General features: G+C 42.3%; 1 pseudogene; it reads left to right on the top strand.

The window, feature by feature from the left end:
• Positions 1-2,757: 2,757 nt before the first annotated feature.
• LOC128899338 (uncharacterized) lies at positions 2,758-3,368 on the top strand (annotated as a pseudogene).
• The last annotated feature ends 12,426 nt before the right edge of the window (positions 3,369-15,794 follow it).

Genomic DNA, 15,794 nt, shown 5'->3' with positions numbered 1-15,794 from the left:
TATGATACTAAGACACAAAATTCCAGAATGCCCTGTTTCAGAAGTATGTTAGGAGATGATGGACAGCAGGCAGGAGACGGCACTCAAGATTATTTACACCTGCTTGTAGCACTAACTGCGATTTCCAGCATGAGTGAACTGAAACTTTAGGAACAGTGATTCTCTCAGCAACTCACCTATCTTCTCAGCAGTGTGAGAGGTAGCACCCTGATTCATGCTACAGGAACATGCCTGTGAGGAACCACGTCTAAGTTACAATATTGATGTGTGTGAGATGGATATTTCTGGCAATCTTAGAATTGTCCAAAATTGGGTAACTTTGGCCACATTGACAACTTTTTTCTGATTGGTTATTTTATTTTAGATCATATATAACAAATACAATATCATATACAAATGAATACCACATAATGTCCAGACAAATATAACAATGATTGAACCAGCAACTCAGCAGTGCTTTTCTGGAGTCGTAAATGAGCACAAATGAAAAACTTCCTTGGCCCTGCCAGTTTCCACCAGGAGATGGCGCATGGAGTCCTTGAGCCAACGTCCTTATTTGACCTTTCCAGAAGTGACTATCCACGATCTTTACCTCTTCTCTTTTCACTTCGGAATGAGAAATGCACATTATAGAAATTCTAGCATAATTTAATGATTCCTCAAAAAACTACTGAGATACACGTGATTTTGCTTAGAGATGTTTTAAACCTTAATTAATCAGTACTAGTAGCTCCACAAGTCACAACATAACTTGAAATTTATTAACATGAACTCCTCATGTATATTAATATCCATGTTTTAAAACTGTGGTGTGCAGATCTAGTAGTTTACATTTCTTCTACTAATCTTGCTTTGGGCTAGCCAGCAAACCATGCACAAGAACTTCTGCTGAGTTCATAAACCTATCAAAGCTGATTCTTTAAAACTTTGTACATTAAAAAGGATACTGATGTTATTTACTAGAGTAACGATCATGCATACAAGCAAGGACAGCAAGGGTGGACCACTATCATACTTAATGTAGTAAGCTTCCAGATCTCAGGGCCCAGCTGAACAAGCCAGCTGCAGGCTGAAGATCCCCTTCTTTCTCCTATTAAGGTTGTATTTTTGTTGTGGCTAAGTTGCTCTTTGTCAGTGTCACTTAAGGAACTTGTAAGGACTGAGAATAGATTGTCAAGAGCATTTGTCTGTCTGGACCTCTTTGGTTTCATTGTAAATCAGTGTTACAGATTTAAGAACTGGGATGTGTTAACCATGGAGCTGAAAGTCCTCCAAGCACCAAACAGAAACAGAATAGAACACCAAACAGAATAAACCAGAGAGGTGCAAGGAGGTGGACTGGAAAGTGTAATCTTTTTTTATTTCAATCCCATCATGCCTGCATCCCCTCTTTATAACTGAACAGCACAACCTGTTCATCTCCTTCTCCTACCCCTGCTCTCTTCCTGGGACGGACTGCTGTCTCTTGCAATGTAGGTGAGGGGGGTCTGGTGATGGTGAACTGATTTTTAGCTGTGTCGTTTGGGCCTGGCTGGGGTGGTAGGAAGGCATGGGAGGGGGGAAAGGAGCATTTGAGGCCTGTTTTTTTGACGTGGTCTGGGGGGAGGTTCTGGAAAGCTTTGGCTTAATTAGGTTCTGTGGTAAGTCCAGATTGGAGAACTGGGCCAAAGTTGGCTGTGGATTTGTGCATTTTCTATTTGTGTAAATATTTGTGTATTTGTGTAAATATTTGTGAATAGTACTTCTATTTAAATTTCCAACTGTTTCCAATCCTGTGTGGAGTGTTTTCTTCTGTTCCTTTAGGTCTGCTCCCTAAAACCAAACCAATCAAACTCAAGTATTTTTGGATCAGTGAGAGGTTTTTCTGTTCAGAAGATGCTAATTTTTTGGTGTTTAATCACAGTGTATTCCTCAAAATCAGTGCAGAGTCGAGTGTGTAACACATTACATTATACATACATTATTTTTTCTTTTATTATTAGCATATATTTAATTTCAACCCATACATACATTATCAAGTAATCCAATTCCTGGAAATGCTCTTTGATTCTTCCTCAAACAATAAACTGGAATCACTAGCCATAGTAAGTAGGCATGATTATTTAAATCATGACCAAACTACCTCTCTTTCTTTTCTTAGTCTTCCCAAGTTCCTTCTGGAAATTGTTATTACTTTATATAAATACAACCTTTCTGTCTGTTTAAATTCTTTTCTCACTTTGTATAACATCAGAAATGATTCATAGTTATGGCTAGGCCGAAGTCATGGTGGGCCTGATCTTGAACATATGTTCTCTTGCCAGGATCCATCGTAAGGATGTAAGCACATACTTGCACATTAAAGGTCTGAAACGACTACAATCTTGCAAGAGCCATGATGACATATTCTTTTACAAGACATACCTGTACATATACTAGTTGCCCTACTTTTCTCAGGAAGCTGTAAAAACAGGATTTTATTTCCTTCTTTCCTTCTGATATACTGATTTCTGAGAAAGGAAGGGTTCTTCTAGGCCTGGCAGTATCAAACGTATGTACTGGAAAAGAGATGAGTGAGAGAGAAGAGATGGATTTTTTCTTCACAAAGTCTGTGTCTCTGTGTGCCTGTTAGTTTTTTTGCTGAAGTAAAGAAACCAAAGTCCATTCTGAATCTTTGGGGATGTTTCCTGAAAGCCACAAACCTGCAAGCACTGTAATGGTTGTCCTGTTACTTTATGGTATCTTTGGTGGTTTTGTTTTACCAAAATTAGAGCGCAGATGAACAGAACCAGTTCTAAACTCAGGCCACTTCAAGACAGAATGTTTGTTAACAGAGTAGCTATTAGGCTTGTAACAGAATGGTTACATCTTCCAGCTTGTACCTGTGATGGCATCTTGTATTCCACCACTAAAGATGGAGGCCTAGGCTTGACACAATTGGCTGAGTTAATTCCTAGCATCCAAGCTAGACAATTACACAGATTGGCACATTCATAAGATGATGCAGTTAAAACTGTGGTCAAAATGATGGTATTGATAAAGATTACAAAAAATTGTGGGTGTCAGCAGGGGGAGATAAAGATAAAATACCATAAATATATAACCCACACACAATAATGGTAACTGAAATGGAGGAATGTAAGAAATTATCAGAATGGGAGACACCTGCCCCAAAGAAAATCTTTCGTATACCTTGCAATTGGAGGAAAAGTGAATTAAAAAAATGGACTAAATTAATGTCCCAGGGCCTCGGAATTGCAACTTTTGAAAACAATTCCACCAGTAACAATTGGCTTGTGAATTACAAGAACATCCCAAACAGAAAATTAGTAACAGCTTTACAATTGAGAGCAAATGTGTATCCATCTAGAGTTCATAGCAGGGGGTAGACAACAGGACCAAAATATGAAATGCTGTCACTGCCAGGCTGACAATGAATTGTCTGCCCATATCATCTGGGTGAGTGCATTGAGTCCATCATCAGTAAATTTGCAGATGACACCAAGCTGGGGGCAGGTGTTGATCTGTCAGAGGGTAGAAGAGCTCTGCAGAGGGAACTTGACAGGCTGGATAGATGGGCAGAGTCCAACAGCCTGAGATTTAACATGCATGGGCCACAAGATGTGCTACAGTGCTACAAGCTGGGGTTAGAGTGGCTGGAGAGCAGCCAAGCAGAAAGGGAGCTGGGGGTACTGGTTGACAGTAGGCTGAACATGGGCTAGCAGTGTGCCCAAGTGGCCAAGAAGGCAAATGGCATCCTGGCCTGTATCAGGAACAGTGTGGCCAGCAGGAGCAGGGAAGTCACTGTGCCCCTGGACTCAGCAGTGGTTAGGCCACACCTTGAGTCCTGTGTCCAGTTCTGGGCCCCTCAGTTTAGGAAAGATGTTGACTTGCTGAAACGTGTCCAAAGAAGGGCAACAAAACTGGTGAGGGATTTGGAGCACAAGCCCTGTGAGGAGAAGCTGAGGGAGCTGGGGTTGCTTAGCCTGGAGAAAAGGAGGCTCAGGGGTGACCTTATTGCTCTCTACAACTACCTGAAGGGAGGCTGTAGCCAGGTGGGGGTTGGTCTCTTCCCCCAGGCATCCACCAAGAGAACAAGAGGACACTGGATGTTAGGAAGAAATTTTTCACAGAAAGAGTGATTGCCCATTGGAATGGGCTGCCCAGGGAGGTGGTGGAGTCACCGTCATTGGAGGTGTTTAAGAGGAGACTGGATGAGGCACTTGGTTGCATGGTTTAGTTGATAAGATGGTGTTGGGTGATAGGTAGGATTTGATGATCTCGAAAGTATTTTCCAACCTGGTCTATTCTATTCTATTCTATTCTATTCTATTCTATTCTATTCTATTCTATTCTATTCTATTCTATTCTATTCTATTCTATTTGGTACTGTCCTGCTGTTCAGTACACAAGAATAAGCAGACATAATTATATTTGTAAGATGCTTAGTGAAGAGGCTAAGAAGAAGGATTGGCTTGTATATGATGAACTCCTAATTAGAGACAAGAAATTTAATCTGTATAAGACAGATTTAGTGTTTGTAAAGGAAAATGTAGCTTATGTAGTAGATGTCACAGTGATGCATGAAGATAATCCAACAACACTGAAAAATGCAGCGGAAGAAAAGGTCAAGAAATATCAGCATCTTAAGGATGAAATTGTTGAGTTAACTAATGCCACCAAAGTCAAATTTGCAAGGTTCCAATCGGCACACGAGGGAAGTGTTCTGCGGGAAACTACAAAATACTGAGAGAATTGGGGCTCTCGCAATCTCGTCAAGACAGAGTCACACAGCGATTGGTGTCCCGTGCGCTGCTCTCATCGGTAGACATAGTTCATATGTTTGCAGGCAAGGGCAGGAAAGAGAGAAAAAATCACGAATAAGACAATCCTGGCATAAGATTTCTTTGAAACCATATGGTAGTGCACATGGACCCTATCTGGTCTGTGAAACAAACACCAGATGGTGGAACAGGAGCAGCCTTTGTTTAACAGTGGAATCTCGTAATGATTATATATATCATGACGCTGTCACGTACCGATAAACACCATCAAAACAGTAATGCCAACTACCAACCGGCTATGCCAAATGGGTGGACAGACCTCCCTCACTTAACCCAGAAACTGACATACTCGGTACGTTTGATACTAGCTCTAATAGAGCCGATGATTAGCAAAAGAGAAGGTGTCCAAGAAGTATTGCGTCTCTGCTACACTGTATGATTACAGTTGCTGGATTTTGATTTTTTAGCAACAGGATTACAGGAAAGAAGAGAGGAAAAAAAGTCTTCCACTGTAGGGAGATTTTTTTTTTCTTTGATAGTTCTAGCTTGTGGCATGGTTAGGAATAAGATGAAATAAAGTTGGCGATAACTGGAAAATTCATTTACTCTTCACAGATACTACTAAGACAATTGTGTTTTCCAGAACCCCTTTAAAGGGTGAGTTTTATGACACAGATTCACACTCCATATTTATCTCCCTAACTTGGGATTTCACACAAAGGAATGAAGCTGGATAGTGCTCTGGAGTCCTTCTGTGCTTACTTTTATTTCTTTTGTGTTTGGACAAATATATTTTCCTCTTAGAAGAAAACTGAATCAATACAGGCTGGTTTTGCACGTCAGTGTAATAGTGGAAATCTTTCTATTACCTAAGTTTATTCATTACAATAGTCTTTTTAGCTACTTAAAAGAGACAACTCAGTTGAGTGATGATTACTTAGAAAAATCTGGAGATTCAGGCTCAAATTTGGAAAGGCAGAGGGATTTGTTTAATATTTGTCAGTTGTGAAGCAATGTTGATTTTTAAACAAACAAATAAACAAAAAGCATTTGTATTCAGGCTAAAGAGGTTGTGATGCAATCACACCCATTGAAAAAAAAAATCTACCATTTTCACAAACTCCAAATACAATATTTGGCTGGCAGGAGTAGACTCAAAGAATGATATTGAGCTGGTTAAGTGGCAAGCTGGTGAAACTATTTTTTTCATTTTGGACTAAGAGTTAAAAATAAACACTGTTTGATCACATTACAGCAGATAGATGCATCTATGTCCATATGAAAATGCAAAGACCCAGGCTCAAAGAACTACAGAGGTATAAAGGTGAAGGCAATCTTCTAGTAGTACTATCCAGTACTGCTAAAAGAGGGCTTGCCATGGAATAATTATGCAGCTGATGGAAAATGAGAGAGATTTGGGTCAAGTTCTCAAAAGTATTTAACCACCTAAAGGTTCATGTAGTCAGCTACTGCAATGCTTAAAGTGCTTGCATATTTTACATAGAATACATAGAATAGAATACATAGAATAAACCAGGTTGGAAGAGACCTTCAAGATCATCGCGTCCAACCCATCAACCAATCCAACACCCCCAAGCAACTAACCCACGGCACCAAGCACCCCATCAAGTCTTCTCCTGAAAACCTCCAGTGATGGTGACTCTACCACCTCCCCAGGCAGCCCATTCCAATGGGCAATCACTCTCTCTGTATAGAACTTTTTCCTAACCTCCAGCCTGAACCTCCCCTGGCGCAGCCTGAGACTGTGTCCTCTTGTTCTGGTACTGACCACCTGGGAGAAGAGACCAACATCCGTCTGTCTACAACCTCCCTTCAGGTAGTTGTAGAGAGTAATAAGGTCACCCCTGAGTCTCCTCTTCTCCAGGCTAAGCAACCCCAGCTCCCTCAGCCTCTCCTCGTAGGGCTTGTGTTCCAAACCCCTCACCAACTTTGTTGCTCTTCTCTGGACTCATTCCAGCAAGTCAACATCCTTCCTTAACTGAGGGGCCCAGAACTGGACACAGTACTTGAGGTGCAGCCTAACCAGTGCAGTGTACAGGGGCAGAATGACCTCCCTGCTCCTGCTGGCCACACTGTTCCTGATGCAGGCCAGAATGCCATTGGCCCTCTTAGCTGCCTGGGCACACTGCAGGCTCATGTTCAGTCTACCGTCAACCAGCACCCCCAGGTCCCTCTCTGCCTGACTGCTCTCCAGCCACTCTGACCCCAGCTTGTAGCTCTGCATGGGGTTGTTGTGGCCAATGTGCAGAACCCGGCACTTGGATGTGTTAAATCTCATGCTGTTGGACTCTGCCCATCTGTCCAGCCTGTCGAGGTCCCTCTGCAGAACCTCTCTACCCTCCAGCAGATCAACTCCTGCCCCCAGCTTGGTGTCATCAGCAAATTTACTGATGATGGACTCAATGTCCTCGTCCAGATCATCAATAAAGATGTTAAAGAGCATGGGGCCCAGTACTGATCCCTGGGGCACACCACTAGTGACTGGCCACCAGCTGGATGTGGCACCATTCACCACCACTCTCTGGGCTCAGCCCTCCAGCCACTTCCTAACCCAATGCAGTGTGCTCCCATCCAAGCCATGGGCTGACATCTTGGCCAGGAGTTTGCTATGGGGAACGCTGTCAAAGGCCTTGCTGAGGTCCAGGTAGACTACATCCACAGGCCTCCCCACATCCACCAGGCAGGTCACCTGATCATAGAAGGAGATCAGGTTGGTCAGGCAGGACCTGCCCTTCCTAAACCCGTGCTGGCTGGGCCTGATCCCTTGGCCATCCTCTAAGTGTTGTGTGATTGCACTCAGGATGACCTGCTCCATAATCTTTCCTGGCACTGAGGTCAGGCTGACAGGCCTGTAATTCCCTGGCTCATCCAACCGGCCCTTCTTGTGGATGGGTACCACGTTGGCCAGCTTCCAGTCATCTGGGATGTCTCCAGTGAGCCAGGACTGATGAAAAATCATGGAGAGTGGCTTGGCCAGCTCATCTGCCAGCTCTCTCAGCACCCTAGGATGGATCCCATCCGGTCCCATGGACTTGTGGGGGTCTAGGCTGCTGAGGAGAGCTCCTATCACTTGCTCATGGAACACAGGGAAACTATGCAGCTCCCTGGCTCCTTCTGCCAGCTCTGCAGGCCAGCTGTCTGGTAGACGTTCTTTCCCTCTAGTAAAAATTGAGGTAAAGAAGGTGTTAAGTACCTCTGCCTTTTCCTCATCCTGTGATACAACATTTCCCTCCATGTCAGCCAAGGAGTGGAGGTTGTCCCTGCCCTTCCTCTTGCTATTAATATATTTATAGAAGGACTTTTTGTTGTCCTTCACATCAGAGGCCAGTTTAAGTTCCAAATGTGCTTTTGCCTCCCTAATTTTCCTCCTACATGCCCTAGCAACATCTTTAAACATCCCATGGGTTGCCTCACCTTTCTTCCAAAGATGATACACCCTCTTTTTTTCCCTTAGTTCTGTTGAAAGTTCATTACACAGCCAGGCTGGCCGTCTGCCCCGGCGGCTCCTCTTCCGGCACATTGGCACAGCCTGCTCCTGAGCCTTCATCAGTTCTTCCTTGAAGCAGGTCCAGCCCTCCTGGACCCCTTTATTTTTAAGGGCTTTCTCCCAAGGAACCCTCTGAATTATTTCCTTGAGCAACCTGAAGTCCGCCCTCCGGCAGTCCAGAGTGGAGGTCTTCTTGCTGCCCCTCTTAGTTTGACCAAATACCGAAAATTCTATTATTTCATGGTCGCTGGCCCCTAAACACCCTCCGACCACCACATCACCCACCAGCCCTTCCCTGCTGGTGAAGAGGAGGTCAAGCAGAGCCTTGCCCCTGGTAGGCTCACACAGCACCTGGGATAAGAAGCTGTCCTCCATGCAGTCTAAGAACCTCCTAAACTGCCTCCTCTCTGCTGTGTTGAGATCCCAGCAGATGTCAGGCAGGTTGAAGTCGCCCATAAGGACAAGCAGGAGATCTTGAGACAGCCTTAAGCTGTCTATAGAATGCTTCGTCGACATCATTCTCCTGGTTGGGTGGTCTATAACATACTCCAACCAGGATGTCTGCTCTGCCGGTCTTCCCTCTAATTCTTGCCCACAAGCACTCAACCCGATTGTCCCTGATCTCCAGCTCAATGGCATCTAGTGCCTCCCTGATGTACAGGGCCACCCCTCCACCCCTTCTTCCTTGTCTATCTCTCCTGAAGAGCCTGTAGCCATCAATTGCAGCACTCCAGTCATGTGAGCTATCCCACCACGTCTCTGTGATGGCAACTACGTCATAACTTTCCTGCTGCAACAAAGCTTCCAGCTCCTCTTGTTTGTTTCCCATGCTTTGTGCATTAGTGTACATGCACCTCAGCTGGGCTGCTGGTTTGGCCTCTGACCCTAGCTTGCTGCCCCCAGACTCCTGCCTGAGGGGACTAGTTTCAGCCCCTTCCCCCTTCGAAACTAGTTTAAAGCCCTGTCGATGAGAGCTGCCAGTTCCCTCCCCAGAATCTTTTTATGTCTGCTGAGATAACTGATGTAGCCAGCACCAGTCTCTGTGTTCTGAAACCTTCAACCATACATTCATCACATGCCATGAAGTGTGATGCACAGATTCCCGGTCCCTGACATAGCTGGAACATGAGTAAATTTTTCTGTTCAATATACAACTAACCGGGAGCAGCAGAGCTGTGCCAGTATATCATAAATTGCTGGGTTTCTTACACATAGAAGATACACCATTAAAAAAAGAGACTGTTTCCCAGCTCAGTTGGACACACTGAATTGTCTTTGGTGTTTTAAACACAGCTGGTTTAAATTTCCATTTGAAGCTCAAATTTTGTGACACAAATATATAGACTGACTTTTGCATGGGCCTTGCTTTAAAATGTTTCAAAAAAGCAGCTAGCTGAAACAGCTAATATTACTGGCTGCTAAGGAGACTACAGTGCCTGAATTTCTCTCTGAGATCTTTTAATTCCCTTATGCAGCCAATATATAAACTCATAGACCATTTCTGATCCAAGCCAGATACTTTGATTACAGTGTTAAAATGCTGGTGTGAACCAGAGGCAAAACATAAAATGACACTACAGCTGATCTTACACAGAAGGATTATGTGTAACATGCTTTGCAGTGGCATTCTGTCTGCTGGGAACTAATGGCAAATTGCTGTCTCTAGATTGTCTGGGTTTTTTGAGTTAGCTACAAAGGCTAAGCAGCCTGGGCCAAGTGCTTTACTCTTTTCAGGTTTTATTGGCTTTTCCATTTCTAATCACAAATCAAGTAGAAAATAAGCACTATAGCAGGTAACAAACCCCTAGTTTAAGATCTTATAAAGATCTTTAGAAACAGAACAAAATAACTTGCCACCAGCCACCTCAGAGGAATGTAGCAACAACAAAAAATAAATGCTAAAAGGGAACATTGGCTATGAAAAATATTACAGTATAGAAAGATTTTTTTAAATATATTTAAAGGCCTCTAGGAATGCATAAGGAAGTAAGTCTTGTTGGGAGACCTAAAAGGAAGTATTTAGATTTTTATTTCTTCACAATGGTGAAACCCCTACAGGAAATATTCTAGTTAAACAAATCAAATTCTGTGCTCAGTTCAGACCTGTGTAATAACCAAGTTCAGAGTCTATGTTCTGGATTTCTGCAAGCATAGCCAGGACAGTTGTTGATCACATGCACAAGGGATTAACATCACTGAAATCAGTGTTCTTAGTTCTTGGCCTGACAGGAGATCTTCTCGCTGGAGAACAACCAAAGGAAATGCTTGAGAGACAAGAAAAGGGGGCAGCACTTCCTATGAAAATGGATGACAGAAGGCCTGCAAGTCTTTTGGGGAAGTACTTGCATCATATAATTTGCTTTCAGAGTCTAGGTCTTGAGACAGAGAAATCAAAATTCACTTGTTCTGAAAGCTTCTCTCCAGTGGGAGTACACAGACACTTTGTAGGGCTATGTAGTGGTTTGAGCCTTAACTGGGAGTTAAGAGCTCAGATGGGGGCAAGGCTGAGAATCTCTTCCCCACTCCCCCCTCCTCCCTCCCAACAGAGAGGAAAAAAAGGAAAGGGAAGGAGCAAATCCAGCAAGCAATAATTTGGAGTTGCCTTGGAAGTAGAGAGGTAAAGATTTTTCTTTTTATGTATATATATATATATATATATATATATATATATATATATATATATATAAAGAGGTATGGTTCACAAGGGCAAAGAACAAGGATGGATGGGAGGGGGAAAAAAAAACAAGAATACAAAACCAGTCTCTCTCTCTGATGAGGCGCGGAGGTGGCGGGGAGAAAGATCAGGCCTGACCACATGGCAGAGAAGCAGGAAGGCAGCTGCAGTAGCTCTTATCCAGGAGAGGCAGGAGCCAAAAAGGAGTGCTCATGGCTGCAATGCCCTCCCTTTTATACCCTAGCTGGGCAGGGAGGGGGAAGTGGAACAGACTCAGTTTCCCAGGGGGAAAACACCCTGCAGGGAGGGCAAAGCACTCGCAAGCCCTCCACCCCATTTTCAGGATGGGCATTAACCCACCATAGGCTAATAAAAGATTGAAAGTTTGTGCTGAAGAAGTGTTTAAACTGCTGTAATTGGTCTTACTGCAAACACAAGAAATTATTTCAGTAGAAGTGACTATACTAATAATGAGATTAAAATCTCAGGGATTAAAATCCAAGGAACCAAAGGAAATTGAAGTCCCCTGGGCTACTGGCATAAGGCATTGGATGCACAGCTCCAAAGGATCCCTGAAGAATGTAACTGGCAGTAAAAAAAACAAAACAACAACAACAACAACAAAAAAAAACCCCAAAACAAAAGAAAAGGAAAGGAAAAAAAATACCAGGAAAAGGAGAGAAATGCAAAAGCACTTTAAGTGGTAAGGAAAAAACACAGTATGTTTCACTGAATATTTTTTCAACAGTGAGCTCACTCATTCTGACATTACTCTTTCTTTTGTACCACTAAGACTGTCTGTGTGAAAGGATACAGAAATACTTGCAGAACTTGCCCAAATCTATCAGCTCCCAGTTTTTATTTTTGTGTTGGTGGTTCAGATGAAGTCCAAAGGACTTCAATGAGAACATTAAAATTAAAACCTTGTCTTCCAAACATGCACTGAATAAATCCCAACAAATGAGTAATCTTATTAATCTCAATGGCAACAATCTCATCTATTTTAAATTACTCCTAAGCAGTCTTCTTACAGGTTTATGACATTAAGTAATGTCTATTTAAATAATGTAGTGTCTAATAGGCTTGTGTTTGTGCCAAAAAAAAAAAAAATAGTTCCTAAATAGAAAAATGGTCCAGCAGCAGCAGGGATGATTAACTGAAAAGATTAAGATGACCTTAATCCCTGCCATTGATCCATGTATCCCCATACCCCACAGGCATCACTCACATTCTCTTCTTCTCTGTAGCTTCCTAAATATGATTGCATGGAAGGATAAAAGTGTTATGCACCCAGGAAGTCTGAATCTTACTATCTATGTCACTTTCTTGTCTTTGGTGTAAAATCAGACCTAGGGGTTTTCTCTCATCATAGTGTCATGATACAGCATGGTACAGGTGAGACTTCAAGCCTGCCTGTTTCAGAGCCTCAACACTCTTACTGAAACTGGCAAAATTAACATTTGCCTCTTTTCCAGTGCCCCAGTAAAGGCTTGCACTGATGCATTTTCAGAAAGATAAAACAATAACATAATAATAAAATAATAAATAGGCTTCATCAATTGAAGCAACAGATACAACAGATTCAGGATTGCTGCAAGTGATCAAACTCAAGTTAATAAATCCCAGGTAATATAAAACAAAGTTGGACACAAATATTTGCAGTAGCTCTAATCTATAATGTAAATGCAGCAAAAGTTAAGTTGTATATTCAATGTGAAATTCTTACCAAGAAGGCATCCCCGTTCTGGACAAGATCACTGCCTAGTGGTCCTGGGGCAGTAGTCCCTAGTAATTAAGAGTGTCTAGGACACAGACAGGAAGTCAGGCTTGTGAGGCAGGTTCTAGGGCAGCAAGGTATGGGGCCAAGGCCAGGCATAGGCTTGGCTGCACTGTAGTTCAGGTAGGCCTTGGGTGAGGGCAGTCCAAGTACCGTGGGACTCTGCTCTGGCTGCTCCCTGGTCATACACAAAACTTTCTTTAAGTTGATTTAGCTGTTCTGAACAGTGAAATACCTTCAACTCCACCCAGGTAATAGTGCTCAGGATCTCAGAGTCAGATTTTAGAGTGTTTTAATTAATTTTTTCTTAACATAAACCTAGTCACAGATACACTGCCAGTCTTCCAGAAAACAAACAAACAAACAAACCCAAACAATAAACATCCACAACTATATAACACTGAATATCTGAATATAGTTTTCAAATTATATCTATTCATTCCAAAAAAGGTTTGGACTTCATCTGGGTTTTTTCCATATTTAGATCAGTCTATGCAAAACAGAATCCTCTTTCTCCTGTTGTTAAAGGAGCTGCAGGTGTGGGAGACCCTAATCACAACAAGAAAGATGAAGGTCTGCACAAAGCATGTGTTACAGAACTGTGCTGTACTGATCTTCTCAGCATCTAGTAAATGGAGGCAGGATATAGTTGCAGGAGAGGGTGGATAGTGACCCATCCTTTAGGCATTCTACAACTGGAGAGGGCTAGAGGACTACAGGTAAACTAGCTGCTGCCTCCTGCTACTTCCTATCTGGCCACCTGTGCCAAAGTGTCAAATACAACACTTGACAAATCCATTTTAACTTTTCTGTGGAATGTCTGCATGTGAAGTCTAATGTCCCTATCTTGTCATTCAGTCTGCTTATATAGCCCAGGAACTCTCAGCGAAACATTTAGCCTTATTTCCTCAGTATAAAATAATAATTATGTTAACATATAAATAGCTACTGAATTAATTGTACTGAAATCTACCAAAAAAAATTAGTTCAGTGTAAATTTTGCCCCAGGTTTGCTTAATTAGTGATCTAAAATTCACCAGAAAGGAGCAATCTACTGACCCCATTTCTACTTGACCAGTCATGCTCTTTGTCAACGCAACAGCAACTTATAACCACTCTTAACAAAACCTGAAGAAAAAAAATACCTCATTCAGAAGTGCAGGAGGCATCATGTGGCTGTAAATATCGCAAGCTTGACATAAAATACATTAATAGTTCTAAGTAGCCTTTACTTGTAGTACAACCATTTATTTTGTTGTCATGCAAAAAAAATAACTGGATCTTTAATATAGTAAATGCTGGGGAAAAACACTCTATTAGTAGTTCAGTTGTAGACTGTCATTTTCAGTCAGTTCCTAAGATCAAATATTGACTGGATGGACTATGAGAAAATGCTGGTAAGCATTTATTCACCTTTAGAGGATTTCAGTTGTACTTGGGACACCAACACCAGACTGCTTCTGACAGCATATCTCTCAAATATGTGCTTGGTCTTGCAAATTTCTTCTAAGAATGCTGCTTGGAGACCTGCTCTGAGGTTGAGTAACTTTGAGTGGTAGGGTATGTGAGAACTTGGTGGTCAAAGTATGTCATGTGGATGCCTGTGTGCCCCACAGCCAAGCCATTGAAGAACATTGCAACAACCAGCATGTAGATGAAGCTGCTAAGATTAAAGTGTCTCACATAGATCTGGACTGGCAACATACAGGTGAATTATTTCTAGCTTGCTGTAGGTTAAGTTCTGTTTGTAAAATCATAGACATAAAAGTTCTCTAGGGGCTACAAAGTCCCAAGAGGGAAGCACAGGATATTGTAATTTGTTATTCTATTCCCTTTTCCTGTATCTATTTAAGAGACAGCACTTCCACAAATCTCTCTCTCTGCTCTGGGTGTGTATCTTTTGCTTTTGTTTGCAGCACCAGGGAGGATTTGCTGGTGGTAGCTGTATTTCTTGCTGCATAGCAAGGCCTACCTCAGGCTTAGCTGGGGGTTGAGGCCAGGACCAATTCTGCTTGTATGTTATATCGTTTTCCCATAATACCTTTTGTACCCTTTTTACTTTTGTAAATATTATTTCTATTTAGCTTCCAATTCTGTGTGAGTGTTTTTATTTACTCATTTGGGGTAAAATACATAGTCCTCCAGCCAGAGCTGTTTCAGCTCAAAGCAGGATATAGCTCAATGGGCCCACGATGACTCAGACCATCAAGGAAGAGATGCAACATACAGATGGGCTCAAGATCAATGGGTGGACTTAACCATGGACACTATAGCACAGGTTATCCATGAATGTGAAACATGCACCACAAATAGGCTAAGCGGATAAAGCCTTTATGGTATGGGGGGCAATGGCTGAAATATAAACATGGAACAGGCTGGCAAATTTATCACAGGTAACTAGTAAATGCCTAGTATGTCAAAAAGTAAATAAGAGAGTCATGAGACAGGTTCCATTTGGGGGACGTACCATATCCTTACGCCCATTCCAAGCTACCTCAGATTAACAGATGGAAATATCTCCTAGTTCTAGTGGATCAGTTGACACATGGGGTAGAAGCTGTGCTGGTCTCCAGAGCAACTGCCGATGTAGTAACTAAAGTGATATTGGAAGAAATATTTCCCAAATATGGGTTGGTAAACCGGACAGATTCTGATCGAGGCACTCATTTTACATCAAAGGTGGTCCAACAATTAATGGACAGTTTGGGCATACATTGGGAACTTCATACCCCCTGGCACCCACAGAGCTCAGGGAGAGTAGAAAGAATGAACCAAACACTGAAACAATCCTTCACCAAATTAATGATTGAGACCCAGATGACATGGGTTAAGTGCCTACCTTTGGCCCTACTCCGGATCAGGACACAGCCAAGATCGGATGTTTGTGTATCACCTTATGAAATGATGTTTGGGTTACCTTATTTGCAAGGTGGGAGGGAAATGGCTAATTATGAATTGGAGGACAAAAACATTAGAAATTATGTGATGGCAATTGTGAGAACATTACAACATTTATGGGCTCAAAGGATGTTTTCTCAGTCAGTTCTTTTAGATTTCCAAATCCACGAATTT

Source organism: Dryobates pubescens, chromosome Z, assembly GCF_014839835.1.
Source record: "Dryobates pubescens isolate bDryPub1 chromosome Z, bDryPub1.pri, whole genome shotgun sequence".
Taxonomy (NCBI): domain Eukaryota; kingdom Metazoa; phylum Chordata; class Aves; order Piciformes; family Picidae; genus Dryobates; species Dryobates pubescens.
Note: the sequence above shows the minus strand (reverse complement) of the source record. Positions and strands in the feature narration are given on the sequence as shown.